The sequence below is a fragment of the Geotrypetes seraphini genome, chromosome 12, assembly GCF_902459505.1.
Source record: "Geotrypetes seraphini chromosome 12, aGeoSer1.1, whole genome shotgun sequence".
In the NCBI taxonomy this organism is placed as follows: domain Eukaryota; kingdom Metazoa; phylum Chordata; class Amphibia; order Gymnophiona; family Dermophiidae; genus Geotrypetes; species Geotrypetes seraphini.
The window spans coordinates 107339848-107358540 of NC_047095.1; positions in this window are offsets into that span (position 1 = coordinate 107339848).

The window sequence follows — 18693 nt, forward strand, 5'->3', positions numbered from 1 at the left end:
TGCCGGTCCACGGGTGTAAAAAGGTTGAAAAACACTGTCTTAGAGGACACTGCTGTGAACTTCACATAAAGGATGTCACATATACATTTCACCATATCCCTCTTATAATTTATGGTGAGCTCTTTAAAACTCCCCCAAACCAATTATACCTACTTGTCTACCAGATCTTATGTATATAAGAATAGCCTTACCGGGATAGGCCATTGGTCCATCTAGCTCAGTAGCCCATCTATGGTGGCCAATCCAGATCACTAGCACCTGGAAAAAAAACCAGGTGTGTAGGTGTGGAATCCATGCCTAAATTTTACACCAATCCTGGGCAAGCAGTGGTTTTCCCCATGTCTGTCTCAATAACAGACTATAGACTTTTCTTCCAGAAAATTGTCCAACACTTTCTTAAAACTAGATATGCTATCCACTCTTACCACAACTGCTAGCAATGCATTCCAGAGTAAATAAAAATATTTCCTCCTATTGGTTTTAAAAGTATTTCCCTGTAACTTAATTGAGTGTCCCCTAGTCTTTCTAATTTTTGATGGAGTAAAAAATTGATCCACTTGTACCTATTCTACTCCACTAAGGATTTTGTAGACTTCAATCATCTCCCCTCAGCCATCTCTTTTCCAAGCTGAAGAGCTCTAACCTCTCTAGTCTTTCCTCATATGAGAGGAGTTCCATCCCCTTTGTCATCTTGGTCGCTCTTCTTTTAACTTTTTCTAGGGTCACTATATCTTTTTTTGAGATAAGGAGACCATAACTGAATGCAATACTCAAGGTGTGATGTCGCACCACTGAGCGATACAGAAGCATTATAACATTCTTAGTCTTGTTAGCCATCCCTGTTTTAATAATTCATAGATATTTTTCTTGGGCTAACCCCCAAGCTGGACTCTAGCATCTGGTAACAATGATTTGGCAATATAGTAGGGCTTTAGTGGATTTTGGTGACCTCATACTTTCCATAAAAAATGTACTGGTTAAAGTTAATTTGGACCTGGCTCTTCCTCTCTGTGGTTCACTAGCTCACCCACTTGGCTACTTAAGATATATCAGGTGCTGTTGTTCTAGTCACAGGTATGTACTGTTTTATTCACATGTTTGGGGGTTAGGAAGGGGTTAATGGCCACTGGTGGAGTGTGGGGGAACATTAATTAATCACTCCAGTGGTCATCTACTCAATTTGGGTATGTTTTTGGCACTTAGGTCTCCTTTTACAAAGCTGAACTAGGACCTTAAAGCGTGGAATAGTGCACGCTAAATTGCCACATGTGTTAGCCGCTACCGCCTCCTTTTGAGCAGGCGGTAGAGTTTCGACTAGAGCGCACTATAGCGCATGCTAATCCGGTGCGTGCGTTAAAAATGCTAGTGCAGTTTTGTAAAAAGAGACCTTAGAATAGATGCTTGTGAAACAGGTCTAGTTGAAAGCATTTAAGTTCCACGTAGGACATCCTGGGAAAAGTTTGTTTGACTGGTTTCAGGTTAAAAAGCTTTACCAAAAGTACTTTCAGTTCTACTACTGCCAGCAGTTTTAGAGTAGCATAAGCCAAACGTAAAGGTGAATTGTTCATTTTTTGCAAGCTATGATGTTATCAGGAGAATTTTCATTCAATAAGGGATATATTATTATTATACCTATTAAGAAAGGCCAGAAGAGTTTCACTGAGGAGATTACAAACTATAGACCAATAACCTTCATTCCTTGTTTTGTAAAACTTATGGAGGGTGCAGTACATTTGCATTTGATGGATTATCTTGACAGTTTTAACCTTTTGCATTCTTCACAGTTTAGATTCAGATCACTTTAGTATTGAAACAGTGTTTGAATCATATTTATATAAGTTTTTTTTAGTAGGGGTAAAAGTCCTTTGATTTTACAATTTGATTTAAGTTGTGTCTTTGAAGGTTGATCATAAGTGCTTGCTAAATTGTTTAGAAGTTTTTCAATGGTTTTCTGATTTTCTATCCTCTAGATCAGGCTTCCTCAAATCCAGACCTCAAGGGCCACAACTCAACCTGGTTTTTGGGATTTCTACAATGAATATGCATGAGATGTATGTGCATTCACTGCTTCCATTGCATGGTGATAGATCATATACATTTTCATTGTGGAAATCTAAAAAACCTGGCTGGGTTGTGGACCTCGAGGACCAGATTTGAGGACCCCTGCTCTAGATCATATCAAATTTTGTTTTGGTCTGATTGTTCTTATTCCTGGAGGAATCCTTATGGTCTTCCTCAAGGGTCTCAGAAAAAGAGACCTGCTCTCAATTCTTAGAACTATCTTGAAATTTCAAATTTACACTGCTTAATTGATATTAAATAGACACTTTAATAAATTCTAAAACTTTTTTTAAAAGAATAACAGAGGATGGCAATCAGTTCTTGGGATCTTTTTGACAAAAAGTCAGAAGTTCACCAGGGCTTATCAAGCATGTAGCACCCTAAAGTGCATGCAGGGCTACCCACAAACATCATGTAAAGCCATCCTCTGAATCAGTAAGCTACTTTTGTGTGTGTAAATATAAAAGTCTAATAAATATAAATTCAGCAATGTAAAAATTGATGATAATAATAATAATAAAGTGCCGAAAGTGTCAAGTGCAAGTCAAATCTTTGCAGAATTCAAAAAGCATCAGAAAAGTACAAAAATCACTGGATAATGAGCCTCAGGAAAGCAGGAAATCACTTTTGTCCAATAAACTTAAACTGCAATCTACAAGGACTTATCTCAGAAGCCGCCAACATCTATCTGATGAAAAGGACTGTTATCCGGGAGTGCCAACCGATCGCCCTTCATGATTGTCGCCATTATTATTTAACATCTACAGTATATGACATCTTTGGGTTACAGATTAACAAATTTAGGAGTGTATTTGTATATATATATATGCTGATGACATTACAATTCTAGTACTTATTGACAAAGAACCATCTGATCAAGTTATGCTAATTACCTAGGCTATGTCTAGAGTTCAAAATTGGACAAAGGGATTTAAATTGGTTATTAATCCTAAGAAAACCAATTTTTTAATGCTACTCCTATTAAGCACATAATAGTTTATTACTAAATAGTGAATTGTATCAGATACTTCCTACCATTAGAATTCTTGAGGTGTTTTTTTAAATTTTTATTGATTTGCATTTGTTACATTAATAACAAATTACAAGAAAATAAATTTAAGAAACAATAAAAAAAATAAAAAAAAAAAACAAAGGAAAGAAATATAAATTATTAAATCATCATATAGTCTACATTAATGAGGTTGTCCAATTCCTAAGAGGACTAAGAAAATATGTCTAAGGAAAACAATCTCAAACCATTCATTCAGGTCAGGCAATAAACATTTAAATCACTTTTTAACTTCAACCAACACAGTTTCTAAATCTTTCTCTAACGCAGGTTTATCTTTCAGAAATAACTCCAATTGAGATGGATCCACAATTCTTGGGGTGCTTTTAGAAAGAAATTTAAGCATGGGAGATCAGGTAGAACCAGTTGTTTGAAAGAGCACTTTTGCTTTTTGGAAGTTACAATCAATTAAAGTGTTGGCTTTTTGAATTCTGGTTAACTTTGATTCTTCCATTGTTAGATTATTGTAATATTACATATTTAAATGGCCAGTGTAAACAGTTAACAAGATTGAAATTGATTCAAAATACAGCTACAGGATTGATTTTTAATTTACGGAAATTTGATCATGTAACAACTTATTATGTTCAACTTAATTGGCTAGGATCATTTTTAAACTAGGTTGCATTTGTTTTAAATTTCTTTTTTTTAAATTATTATTTATTTCTTATTCAACAAAATTTACAAGAATACATCTTGCTACAATAAACACAGGGAGGCAAGAACAACACAAAAGTATTATAAACTCATACTTATAGAAATAAAAAGTATTTCTTTATCCCTTTCTTAGACCACAATTTTGTTTTAAATTTCTTAATGGTCTTTTGTCCAGTTATTTGGTGAAACATTTTGTTTTTAAATTCAGCAATCCAGAGTTTGAGAAGGACCACTTGTTTTGCTTTTGCCTCAGTAAAAGCTAGTACAGTAATCCCCTGAAATTAACGGGTATTCCGTTCCAGGAACACCCATGAATTTTGAAAAACCACAAATGCAGTTTAGCAGCTGATCGAAAGCAGGAGAGGACAGCTAGGGTGTCAGTGGGTGCTGAAAATCATTCTCAGTATTTTCTAACCACCTCTTCCTGGTAGTAAAGTCAAGCTACATCAATCAGGAGCTGCTTTGACATGCCAGATAGCGTGTCAAAGCAGCTCCTGATTGGTGTAGCCTGACTTTAGTACCAGGAAGAGGCGGTCAGAAAATAATACAAATTACTAAGGCTGTGATTCGCAAACTGGGAAGTCACGGGGGTTTCTGTATGCACAAGACATTTTTTAGTTGTATACTTTCTTATCAAATAGCTTGATAAGAGTCCATGTTTCTCCCACTGATAAATAATGTTTCTTATTTAAATTTTAGGCACAAGTTAAAAATGGTTTTATTTACTAACTGAAGGAAAACAATGAAGATGACTGATTGGTGTTCAATCTCGTTTATTGAATTAAAAGACTTGACACGATCGTGTTTCGGCCCAAAATGGGCCTTTCTCAGGAGTCTAAAAACATATAGGTCAGCGATGGCGAACCTATGGCACGCGTGCCAACTGTGGCACGTGAAGGCCTTGCAGCTGGCACACGCAGGGCCACCATCAGGGCAGTACTACCAGGGGGTGCACAGGAGAGAGAGCTGAACGGGGACGATGGGGGACCCGCAGGGTTAAATATAACTCAAGCCGCGAGGCTCGTCTTCTACTCCGACTGCCCTGCCGCTCACACAGCCGATCGGAAATCTTCCCCGACGTCAGCGCTGATGTCGTAGGGAGGGCTTAAGCAAAGCCCGCCCTCCGACGTCAGCGCTGAAGTCGGGGAAGATTTCCGATCGGCTATGTGTGCGCGGCGGGACAGGCAGGAAATAGAAGACAAGCCTACGTGGCTCGAGCTACATTTTGCTGAGAAAGTTGCTAAGATGGGCTGGGAGACAAACGGGGAACACAAAAGGGGGAGGGAGTGCGTTTTGGACACAAGGCATGAACTTGGGAGAAAGGAAGGGAGGGAAAGAGATGCTAAGGTGGGGGAGGGAATGGGTTTTTGGACACAGAAGGCATGAACTTGGGAGAGAGGAAGGGAGGGAAAGATGCTGAGGTGGGGGATGGAATGGGTTTTTGGACACAGAAAGCATGAACTTTGGAGAGAGGAAGGGAGGGAAAGAGATGCTGAGGTAGGGGAGGGAATGTGTTTTTGGACACAGAAGGCATGGACGGGAGAGAGGAAGGGAGGGAAAGAGATGCTGAGGTGGGGGATGGAATGGGTTTTTGGACACAGAAAGCATGAACTTGGGAGAGAGGAAAGGAGGGAAAGAGATACTGAGGTGGGGGAGGGAATGGGTTTTTGGACACAGAAGGCATGAACTTGGGAGAGGAAGGGAGGGAAAGAGATGCTGAGGTGGGGGATGGAATGGGTTTTTGGACACAGAAAGCATGAACTTGGGAGAGGAAAGGAGGGAAAGAGATGCTGAGGTGGGGGAGGGAATGGGTTTTTGCACACAGAAGGCATGGACTTGGGAGAGAAGAAGGGAGGGAAAGAGATGCTGAGGTGGGGGAGGGAATGGGTTTTTGGACACAGAAGGCATGAACTTGGGAGAGAGGAAGGGAGGGAAAGAGATGCTGAGGTGGGGGAGGGAATGGGTTTTTAGACACAGAAGGCATGAACTTGGGAGAGAAGAAGGGAGGGAAAGAGTTGCTGAGGTGGGGGATGGAATGGGTTTTTGGACACAGAAAGCATGAACTTGGGAGAGGAAAGGAGGGAAAGAGATGCTGAGGTGGGGAGGGAATGGGTTTTTGGACACAGAAGGCAAGGACTTGGGAGAGAAGAAGGGAGGGAAAGAGATGCTGAGGTGGGGGATGGAATGGGTTTTTGGACACAGAAAGCATGAACTTGGGAGAGAGGAAAGGAGGGAAAGAGATGCTGAGGTGGGGGAGGGAATGGGTTTTTGGACACAGAAGGCAAGGACTTGGGAGAGAGGAAGGGAGGGAAAGAGATGGTTGTGTACACGGGGAATAGAAGAAAGGAGAATTTTTGGTCATAGGGTGGGAGTGAGGTACAGACAGTGGCATACCAAGGTGGGGGTGGGGGCGGTCTGCCCCGGTTTTACGCCCCAAGGGGGTACACAGCTGGCCACCCTCCAGTGTTCTCTCTAGGCTGGCAAACTGCGTCTCTTTAGCCACTTGAGTGCCACCGCCGCCATTGGGAACAGGCCGGTGCCAAGTTCTCCCTGCTTTTCACTGTGGGGCCGACCAACTCTCGCCACCCGCGTCAATTCTGATGTCAGAGAGGACGTTCTGGGCCAGCCAATCACTGCCTGGCTGGCCCAGAACGTCCTCTCTGATGTTAGAATTGACGTCGAGTGGCGAGAGTTGGTCGGCCCCTTGGGGAAGAGAAGCAGGGCGAACTCGGCGCCGGCCTGTTCCCGATAGCGGCAGTAACAGCCTATTCCCCAGTGGCGGTGGCAGCATTTTCCCAATGGTGGTGGCATAGGGGAGGGCAAGGAGAAAGAAAGAAAGGGGGGGACAGGGAGCCAAAAAAAAAAAAAGAAAGAGGGCTGGGTGAAATAAAGAAAAATGGGGCACGGAGAGAGAGAGAGAAAGACAGACATACAGAATGAAAGAGGGTATGGAGAGAGAGAAAAAGAAAGAAGGGGGCAGGGTGAAACAAAGAAAAAGTTTGGGGAGGGAATGAGGTCTGGAGGAGAGAAAGCATACAGGAGGCTGAAAAAAGGGAAGAAATATTGGATGCACAGTCAGAAGAATAAAGTGCAACCAGAGACTGATGAAATTACCAAAGGTAGGAAAATGATTTTATTTTCAATTTAGTGATCAAAATGTGTCCGTTTTGAGAATTTATATATGCTGTCTATATTTTGCACTATGGCCCCCTTTTACTAAACCGCAATAGCGTTTTTTAGCGCAGGGAGCCTATGAGCTTCAAGAGCAGCGTGGGGCATTCAGCGCAGGTCCCTGCGCTAAAAACCGCTATCGCGGTTTAGTAAAAAGGGAGGGGGAATATTTGTCTATTTTTGTATAGTTGTTACTGAGGTGACATTGCATAAAGTCATCTGCCTTGACCTCTTTGAAAACCCGCGGAATATAAATGATAATTAACATTTTCTCTGCGTACAGCGTGCTTTGTGTTTTTAAATTTTTATTGTTGATAGATCATTTTGACTTGGCCACAAAGGTAAGGGTGGTTGCAGGCTTACAAATCTTTTGGTCAAAGAGTGCGGCGACAGAGAAAAGTATGTGTGTATTCGGCCCATGAATGAAATCATTAAAACATTATAAATTGCCAATAAATTGAAATGAAAACCAAAGGATTGTGAATCAAATTGATTCTCTGACAATACAAAGATTCCAACCTTTAAAAAATGATGTTACATAGTTCAGGCAACTTTATAAAGAGTTTTTAGATACTAAAATCTTCTTATTAAGGTTTAATTGACATGCTGGCACTTTGAGGAAATTCTTTGGTTTTGTGCGGCAGTTTGGGCACTCGGGCTCAAAAAGGTTAGCCATCACTGATATAGGTCCTTTAACTAAGGTGTGCTAACCAATTTAGTACACGCAAAATGATTTAGCATATGCTAATTAAATTAGTGCACATTAAACGCTAATGTGTGCATGTTAGTCTACAGATCTGTTAGTATTTAGCATGTACTAATTTGATTAGTGAATGCTAAATCAGTTAGCACACCTTAGTAAAGAGGGGGATAATATTAAAAATACATAAAATTACATATACACATGACATAAATATACACTTACGCATCCTGTTAGATTAAGTTGAAAGAAAGAACATCAATACATACAGTATATATAAGAAATAATAAGACACTTAGTGCACCTTTATAAAAGAGGGGTTAGTTTCCCCATAGAATATATTTCACTCCCCATTGCGTAGATGTTTACGAATCAGTCTCATTTCTCTGTAAGTTGTAAGTTGTTGATCCTGTAGCTTTTGTGTCTCTGATCCTGTAGCATGCTATTGACTCTGTAGCACAGTGGTCTCAAACTCAAACCCTTTGCGGGGCCACATTTTGGATTTGTAGGTACTTGGAGGGCCGCAGAAAAAAATAGTTAATGCCTTATTAAAGAAATGACAATTTTGCATGAGGTAAAACTCTTTATCTATATATATAAAATCGGAGGTATGTATGTGTGTATGTGCCGCGATCACGCAAAAAACGGCTTGACCGATTTGAACGAAACTTGGTATGCAGATCCCTCACTACCTGGGATGATATGTTCTGGGGGTCTCGTGGCCCACCTGCACAAGTGGGCGGAGCTACAAACATAAAATCAGATTTCACCCATTCATGTCAATGGAAAAAATGTAAAAAGCTGCCATTCTCACAGTAATTCAAAAACGGCTTGACCGATTTGAACGAAACTTGGTATGTAGATCCCTCACTACCTGGGGTGATATGTTCTGGGGGTCTCGCGGCCCACCTGCATACGTGGGCGGAGCTACAAACAGATAATCAGATTTCACCTATTCATGTCAATGGAAAAAATGTAAAAAGCTGCCATTCTCACAGTAATTCCAACTATAAAACACTTTATATGACACTATAACCACTAGGGACATCTTTTCTATTCTACCACGGACACCATACATATAGAGTTTGTATGTTCTAACTGTGTTTGTAACTGTTTCCTTCATGCACCCCAGTTCATAATGTTATTACATTACATGAGTACTCACATATGCTGAACTAGGCACACAGGTTCCATTCTGAACCGGGAAAAAACTGCATGGAGTTTCTTTGCAACCTGAGTTTCCACATATTGAGTTGTTTAAATCAATACTGAAACTTTTGGATGCCACTTATTCCAACAGATCTTCCTTTTCAGTTTAAGAGATTGCTAATTCCAGTGAGACTTGCATTCATTCACCATTATAAAGTATCTTTATTTGAATCCATTTACAGTGTTATTTCTATAATTAAATACCCGTGCAACGCTGGGGCATCAGCTAGTAGTTTATAAAACTTTCCTTTAACAGTTAAAAGGAAAGATATATAAACTATAAAGAGTTTTACCTCATGCAAAATTGTCATTTCTTTAATAAGACATTAACTATTTTTTCTGCGGCCCTCCAAGTACTCTATTTTTTTCTGCAGCACTCACATTTAAAGTTCAATATATTTTCTTTCTCAAAACTGGCACATTTCAATCACTAAATTGAAATAAAATCATTTTCCTACCTTTGTTTGGTAATTTCATCAGTCTCTGGTTGCACTTTATTCTTCTGACTGTGCATCCAATACTTATTCCCTTCTTTCAGCCTCCTGTATGCTTCCTCTCCTCCAGACCTCATTCCCTCCCCCAACTTTTTCTTTCTTTCTCTGTCTGTCTTTCTCTGATTCCGTGCCCCATTTTTTGCTTTGTTTCTGGTTCCCTGTCCCCCCCTTCTTCTTTCTTCCTTCCTCCGTGCCCCATTTTTTGCTTTTTTTTTCTGGCTCCCTGTCCCCACCCCACCTTCTTTCTTTCTTTCTTCCTTCCTTCCTGCCCTCCCCCATGCCACCGCCGCCGCGGAATAGGCTGCTGCTGCTGCCACTATCGGGAACAGGTCATCTCCCTGCATCTCTTCTGCACGGGGCCGACCAACTCTCGCTGCCCGATGTCAATTCTAATGTCGGAAAGGACGTTCCGGGCAGCCAGGCAGCGAATGGCTAGCCAGAATGTCCTCTCGACGTCAGAATTGACGTCGGGCCGCCAGAATTGGTCGGACCTGCAGGGAAGAGAACAGTGGACTGCCCCCCCCTTGGTAAGCCACTGGAGCAGCAGCGTGTCTGGCCGGCTCGTTCATTCAAAGCCGCGGGTGGCGGCTCCTTGCGAGATCCGCGCCTGCTTCTGAAGCCTCTCTGATGTTGTGACATCAGAGAGGCTTCCGATGCAGGAGTGGATAGCGCAAGGAGCCGCCAACCCGTGGCTTTGAGCGAACGAGCCGGCTGCTGCTCCAAAAGGAAGAGAATGATAGCCTCCAGAACACGGGCCACAAATAAAACCTGGAGAGCCACATGCGGCCGGCGGGCCACGTGTTTGAGACCGCTGCTGTAGCGTATATATCTCTGATCCTTAAAACTATATATATATCCTTGTAACCTGTTCTGGGCTCCTGGGGAGGATGGGCTATAAAACTATCTAACTAACTAATTTAAAGGATAAGACAATGAAGTCATGAGAATAAGGAATCTGTAATGGTCATTAGCTGATGTGCAGCTGAGTATGGTTCCACTTGCAATCATTAATTAGGTTTCTGATTATGTCTCTGATAGTAACATAGTAGATGACAGCAGGAAAAAAACCTCAATGGTCCGTCCAGTCTGCCTAGCAGTTAAAAATCATAGTAATTCAGTCTTAAACCAATAATGGATATAAAGAATATAACATATTTGATCCTTACCTTTCGCTGTTATTTCTGGGACAAGGACCATAGAAATCCATGAGTCATTGCCTTTATATTCCAACCACTGGAGTCACCAGCATAGCCCACTCCAGTCTTTGTGGACCTGTCTTATCACTAGCTTTGTTGACAATACAAAATTGTGGGATTTTTTTGCTCTTATTTAACCTCAGGACTCCACAGAACCCATTAAAGCAGACCAAATCTGGGCTTCATTCTCTGACTTGTCCATCTTGGATACAACAAAACTATTATCTAAACTGTCCGCATATCACAGTCCCCTGGACAACTGCCCCACCTACCTTCTCGCAACTGCACCCAAGCAAATCATCATCAGGATCATCAACCTTCTCAATACCACTCTAAACCAAGGCCAATTACCAGAAACTATGGGAAAAATTGCACTTTCTCCCATACCAAAAAATCCAAAAGCAGATCTCTCCATGACCTCCAACTACAGACCCATCACTGGCATACCTATCCTAGGAAAAATCATCGAGACCCACATAAGTAAACAACTTGCAACCTACATCGAGCAACATTCATGTCTCCAACCAACCCAATTCAGATTCCATCAACAACACAGCACTGAACTTCTCATCTTCACTTTAATCACAAAAAACAAACTCCTACTTAGGATGTCAAGCAATATTCCTGCAATTTGACATTTCAGCTGCCTTTGACTCCGTGGATCATCACCTTCTATTAACAAAACTGTCTGAAATTGGCATAACAGGAACAGTGCTAAAATGGTTCTATGACTTCCTACAAAACAGAGAATACATTGTTAAAAAGAATGATGAGATCTCCAAACCCTGGAAGGCCTTTTGTGGGGTACCTCAAGGCTTTCCATTTTCCCCAATCCTGTTTAACCCAACCTTTTCATGAGTTCCCTCGGAAACATCAAATTCAATGATGAAAGCATAATGTTCTACACAGATGACATTTTGCTCCTCATCCCCACAACCAACAACCAGTCAGATGTCACTAACAAAGTCTCAGCCAATATTGAAAGAATCCAAAATTGGGCAACAATCAACAAGCTAAAACTAAACCAAACCAAAACCAAAATCTTATACTTCCATACAGCCCAACAGACAGCACCGACAAGCATCACTCTCCAATCGGGCCACACCCTCACTGTCGATCAAACATCTAAAATCCTAGGCTGCATTCTTGATTCCATGCTATCCATTGAAGCTCAAATCTCTAACATCCAGAAAAAGACCCTCTTCACCATGAGGCAGCTAAGATTCATCAGACCATACTTTCATCAGCATCACTTTGCTCTGATTGTACACCACATTGATTCATAAAATGCAACTCATACAAAACACAGCTGTAAGACTAATTTTCAACCTGAAAAAAATACTACTCAATATCAGCCTTCATCAAACAACTACACTGGTTATCTATTCCATCGCAAATAAAATTTAAAACTTCATGCATCATATACCAAGTAATACACAGAAACTCAGCAGCTCCACTCATCCAACTCTTCTCAAAGGCATGGTCTACCTCCCACAGAACCCTTAACAAGATCCTACTAAACCTTCCTTCAACAAAGAATCTCCAATACAATTGAATTTTTCACTCCATGCTTACTTTCCTAGGGGTGAAAACCTGGGATGACCTCACTGAAACAATCAGAATGGAACCAAAGTACACCACATTCTGAAAAAAATACTGTAAACCTATCTATTTGACACTTGAATTCTCTGTTCTTCCCCTCCCCTTCCCCTGCCCAAATGTTCTCCCCATTTCCCCTCCCCTTCTCTCCCTGCCTCTCTTCTCGCCTTGAGCCTGCTTAGGTATGTGCAACACAGAAATAGAAGATTAGATTAGATTAGTGTAACATCATATTGAGTGTGTCCAGACTTCTGATGAAGGCCGTTTAGGCTGAAACATATATGTGTTGAGCTTTTATGTGAATGAATAAAAAACTGTAGAACACAGAGGTCATCTTTGCTGTTTCTCTGGTGTGAGAAGGTATTTTCTCCTGTGTCTGTTATTATTATCATATACGGGACACAGACCATAAGATTGTCCTTACATTCCAACCAGTGGAGATAAAATTAAAGCCCTCTTCAGACCAGTTATAAAGTCTTTAGAGTAAAACAACCCAATTCTGGAGTTCCAAAATCATGACTTTAATGTTTTTGCAATATGCCATTTGGTGCCACTTTCAAGTTATTTTCTTCAGGAGATTGGTCTGTACTTCAAGGTTGTGCCTGACTGTCAGTGGGAGGAGATGGAGAGTGTTTTAGCTCTGGCAATGGCTTTAAAATTAATTCTCATTATAGTTATAAAAAAATGTTTATGCATTGTAGCTTAAAATTACCTGTTTAACATGGCAATACTGAATATTTAACCCTTCCTCCTTAGCTCAATCACTATCTGAGGAACCTCCACTTTAAGAACGGTCTGGGGGAAGAGATGTATATGGATGAGAATGGAGACCTCACCACTGGATACGATATTTTGAATATAATCCTTCTTCCTGATGGGACACGGAATTATGAAGTTGTTGGACATTATAACCCCCATGCTCCCCCAGGGCAGGATTTCACCATTGATGAGAAGGCAATCATCTGGGAGAGTTCTTTCACTCAGGTCAGATTTAAGTGATCAGATGTGCAGATCCAAATGTGCTTCATGAAACTCGTCATAAAATGGTCAAAAGAATGGCATATTTTAAATTTATGGGCAAATACTTAGGGGCTCATAATCAAAAGAGAAAAACGTTCAAAAACCAGCCTAAGTCGGCACTTGGATGAACATTTCTCAAAAATGTCCAAGTGCTGATAATAAAACCTAGTTTTGGACGTATTTAAAAATGACCTAGGCCTTCATAGTGCCGGTGAATTACCAAAGCTAAATGGGGCGTTTCGGGAGGCATGTCGAGGGCAGGAGTTGGGCGGGATGTGGGCCGGCTTAGACTTAGTCGTACAGCATTTATAACCAAAAGTTTTACAACAGAGCTTAAACGGAACTTGGACGTTGTGACTTAGACCATGTAAAACATGGTCTAAGTCACAAAAACCCACTTAAACTCACCAGATAAGCAATGAAAACACATAACACAGACCCCCACACACTACCCCAGTGATCACAAACCCCCTCCCACCCTCTTAAAATTTTATTCACAACTTTAAATTTCAGCCTCCAGACTATCATCACCTGGCTGCCTGGCATAGGAAAGCCTAGTCGTCCAGCCCAGAGGCAGCTTAAGTCATCTTGGGGGTAGGTTAGGGACCCATAGAGAGGACGACCCATGCCCATAAGTCCCTGTAATCACTGCATTAATACTTAAACATGTGCCCTATAAACCCCCAAAACCCTTTTTTACTGGCATATAAGTGGCTCCTGCAGCCATAAGGGCTATTGGGGGTGGTAGATAAGTGGCTCTATGGGAGCTGTAGTGAGGAGAAATCATGGCACCCTTTTTGTGAAGTTCACAGCAGTGCACTGTAAGGTACCCCACTATTTAAGTGGCATGTCTGGGTGTGCAGTCCATAACTTTGCAGACCCCTCCTACATCCAACAGGACTTGTTCTAGGCGTTTTGGACTCGGACGGAAGGTTGGACTGAAATGTGGTATAAAGATAGACAATTTAGTGGCTTGGATGATCAGATCGGCAGGACATATAATTAGATGATTTTCGAAACAAAAAAAAGTTGGACGTATCTTTCGAAAATGTGTCTTAGGCTCTTTTTAACTTTGGACGACTTGCAGATGGACGTAAATGGACTTAGACATCCCTTTCGAAAATGCCCCTCCACGCCTCCAGATTCTGTATAGGTCACTTAAATCGGGGTGATGAACCCAAATGTGTACATATAGCAATTAGGCACTATTAGTTATTGGGGTTAATTGGCAGTAATTAGCTGTTATGGGCACACCTGCCTATACATGTATTAGTTGGAAAACACTTCCTGTTCACTTGAAATAGAAAGAAAGGGTATGAGACTTGGTATGCTGATTTTTCTCTGTGGTTACGATGATGTCACTAGGACTTGAGCATTAGTTGATGACACCTAACAACTACAACATATTTTGTACCTAGTGCAATGAAGTGTTAAACAGCTTGCCTAGAATCACAAGAAGCTGCTATGGGAATTGAACTCACAACCTCAGGGTGCTGAGACAGCTGCTTGAACCACTAGGCCACTCCTCCACTCTAAAATTTGAAGGTGTTCTTTTTCAAGAAGCACGTGGGATCAAGTTTCAAGTTTCAAGTTTATTTGATTATTTGATTAAACGCCTATCAAAATACTAAGCGTTGTACAATAATAATTAAAACATTGACAAAAGTACACAGAGACTAACATCTTAACATACTTCGTGGGTTGTTGTTTTTTTTTGTTGTTAATCTATAAGGATACAATAGGAAAAGAGGGGGGGAGAACTACAATATTTATTAAGAAAAGATACAGCAAAGGGAAGAACAATGGGAGGGGAAATCAAGAGTTGCTGGACTTGAACCGAATAGTCAATTGTATAGTCAATTGTAGGCATCTTTAAAAAAGAAACATTTTAAACTATTTTTAAATTTCTGTAGATTGTTTTCAGATCGTATATATATAGGTAGGGAATTCCAAATCGTGGGGGCAGTTACTGAAAAGATTGTATTACGTCGAGTACCTATTATTCTTAAGGATGGGATATTAAGAGTATGCTGTGAGGTGGATCTTAGAGCTCTCGGAGGGTCGTATGGAATAAGAAGTCTGTCAATAAATGCTGGGACATGTGTTTGTATTGTTTTGAAAGTTAGAAGTGCTATTTTAAATGTTATTCTATATATGATGGGTAACCAGTGGGCTTTTTGTAGAAGAGGAGTGACATGATCATATTTATTTGAACCTGATATAAGTTTGATAGCTGTATTTTGAATCAATTGTAAACGTTTTATATCCTTTAGGTTTATCCCTTTCAGTAGAGAATTACAGTAGTCCAATTTGGATATCACAAGGGAGTGAATTCGTGTAGTAAGGGATTTGGCATCGAGAAGGGGGGCCAAAGATCTAATCATTCTTAATTTATAAAAACTGTTTCTGACTAGAGCACTAATTTGTGAGCGAAATGTGAGTTTATGGTCAATTAACATGCCTAAAATTTTTATAGTAGTGGTTGGTTTAAGTGGAGTGTTATCGATTAAGATAGGAGCAGTTAATTGTAACCCTTCCTTCCATGAGAATAGCATGATGTTAGTTTTAGTAATGCTTAGGGAAAGCATATTTGTATTTAACCAGTCATGAATAATGGATAATTTTTGATTAATAGAAAAAATGTCATTTGGACTTGCAGGGTCTATGTTGTGTAATAGTTGTACGTCGTCAGCGTAGGCATAAGCTGTAAATCCGATTGATTGACAGAGAGTTAGAAGGGGTGCCAGATAGATATTAAACAGTAACGGAGATAGAATTGAGCCTTGAGGAACACCGAAGTTAGAAGAAAATGGTCTTGAAATGGAATTATTAAAATGGACGGAGGAAGATCTGTCAGTGAAATAATATCTAAACCATTCCAGAGCTTGATCAGTTAATCCAATGGAAGCAAGTCTTTGTAGTAGCAAGAGGTGATCAATGGTAATGAAAGCAGCCGCAATATCCAAAGAAATTAATAATACATACTTATGTTGGTCAAGGTTGTACTATATAGTTGTAGTGAGACCCAATAAAGAGTGTTCTGTAGAATGATTTTTACGGAATCCTACTTGATTAGGATGCAGTACCTGTGTTTTATCAATGAAATCTGATAATTGCTGAAATACAAGTTTTTCTGTTAGTTTGGCTAAGAACGGGAGATTGGCTATTGGACGATAATTTGAAGTTTCTGTAAGAGAATTTTTTGAATCTTTTATCTGCGGGTGAAGGATTGAGTGCTTCCAATCTGGTGGGAGGCTTGCAGTGGTAAAGCATTTATGAATAATTTGAAGAATGTAAGGTCCGAGTATAGAAAAGTAGCGTTTATAGAGAAAAGGGGGAAGAGGATCAATATTAGACCTTTGATATTGATGGATTGGAGGACATTTTCTATATCTTTTAAAGAGGGAAGAGAGAAATGTGAGGGAGCATGATGCTGTTTGTAGGTTGTTTTCCTATTTTGAAATCTGTGGTTGTTCTGTCTTTTTTAAAGTTTGTTTTCATTGCAGTTTTGTTTTTAGTGTGATCTATCATGAATGTCCAATTGTAGACTTATATGGTAAGCTCTAAATACAGTGGTGCCTCGCATAACGGACGCCTCGCACAGCGAACGCTGCGCACAACGAACTTTATGTCTTGATCCGTACAACGAACTTCGTTTCACACAACGAAGTCGCCCGAGCTGCATCCTTCCGCGCAGGCACTGCGCTTAACTGCCCTCTCTCCGCCTGGTTCCCTCTTGCCCCCCCGACTCCCCGACACGATCGGGGCAAAAAGGAGCCCAAGCCCTCTTGCCCCGCCGATTCCCCAACTCCCCACACAATATCGGGCCAGGAGGAGCCCAAGTCCTCCTGGCCACGGCGACCCCTAACCCACCCTGCACTACATTACGGGCAGGAGGGATCCCAGGCCCTCCTGCCCTCGACGCAAACCCCCCCTCCCCCCAACGACCGCCCCCCCCCAAGAACCTCCGACCGCCCCCCCAGCCGACCCGCGACCCCCCTGGCCGACCCCCACGACACCCCCAACCCCCTTCCCCGTACCTTTCTGTAGTTGGCCGGACAGACGGGAGCCAAACCCGCCTGTCCGGCAGGCAGCCAACGACGGAATGAGGCCGGATTGGCCCATCCGTCCCAAAGCTCCGCCTACTGGTGGGGCCTAAGGCGCCTGGGCCAATCAGAATAGGCCCGGGAGCCTTAGGTCCCTCCTGGGGGCGGGGCCTGAGGCACATGGGCCCAACCCGACCATGTGCCTCAGGCCCTGCCCCCAGGAGGGACCTAAGGCTCCCGGGCCTATTCTGATTGGCCCAGGCGCCTTAGGCCCCACCAGTAGGCGGAGCTTTGGGACGAATGGGCCAATCCGGCCTCATTCCGTCGATGGCTGCCTGCCGGACAGGCGGGTTTTGGCTCCCGTCTGTCCGGCCAACTACAGAAAGGTACGGGGAAGGGGGTTGGGGGTGTCGTGGGGGTCGGCCAGGGGGGTCGCGGGTCGGCTGGGGGGGCGGTCGGAGGTTCTTGGGGGGGGGCGGTCGTTGGGGGGAGGGGGGGTTTGCGTCGAGGGCAGGAGGGCCTGGGATCCCTCCTGCCCGTAATGTAGTGCAGGGTGGGGTTAGGGGGTCGCCGTGGCCAGGAGGACTTGGGCTCCCTCCTGGCCCGATATTGTCGGGGAGTTGGGGAATCGGCGGGGCAAGAGGGCTTGGGCTCCCTTTTGCCCCGATCGTGTCGGGGAGTCGGGGGGGCAAGAGGGCTTGAGCTCCCTTTTGCCCCGATCGTGTCGGGGAGTCGGGGGGGCAAGAGGGCTTGAGCTCCCTCTTGCCCCGATCGTGTCGGGGAGTCGGGGGGGCAAGAGGGCTTGAGCTCCCTCTTGCCCCGATCGTGTCGGGGGTGCCAGGGACCACACGGAGTCACCCACCGTACCACCCGATTCGGGTAAGCGCAGGTATCGGTGGGTGGCTTATTTGCGGGGGGGGTGCCTTATTTTACATTTTTTTCTAAAAAGGGGGGGCTGTCTTATTTGATGGCCCTGCCTTATCATCGGGGAAACACGGTAGAAAAAAAAAAAAAAATGAACAGTTAAGTCCCAGTTTTTGCCGCTGAGACTCTGCCCTCTCACTGTAAAATTAGACTCTACTTAGTCTGTCTTTAAATTTAAAAAATGTGTGTTGTTTTAAAAAACAATTATGTTTTTAGATGTATCTAAATAAAAATAATAACCAAAAATTTATCTTTTTTTATGTCATCTTAGCATATTTTATGCTACAGAACGAATTATTTTTTTTAACATGTATTGTTATGGGAAAACGCGTTTCACATAACGAACTTTTCGCATAACAAACTTGCTCCTGGAATGAATTAAGTTCGTTGTGTGAGGCACCACTGTATTACTAAATAATTTACCACCCATTTTATTAAACCATAGCATGTTTTTTTGTGACAGTTGCAGCAGTAACAGATATGATGCTCCTAGGAATTCTATGAGCATCAAAGCTGTTATCACTGCTACCAGAGCTAAATGTTATGC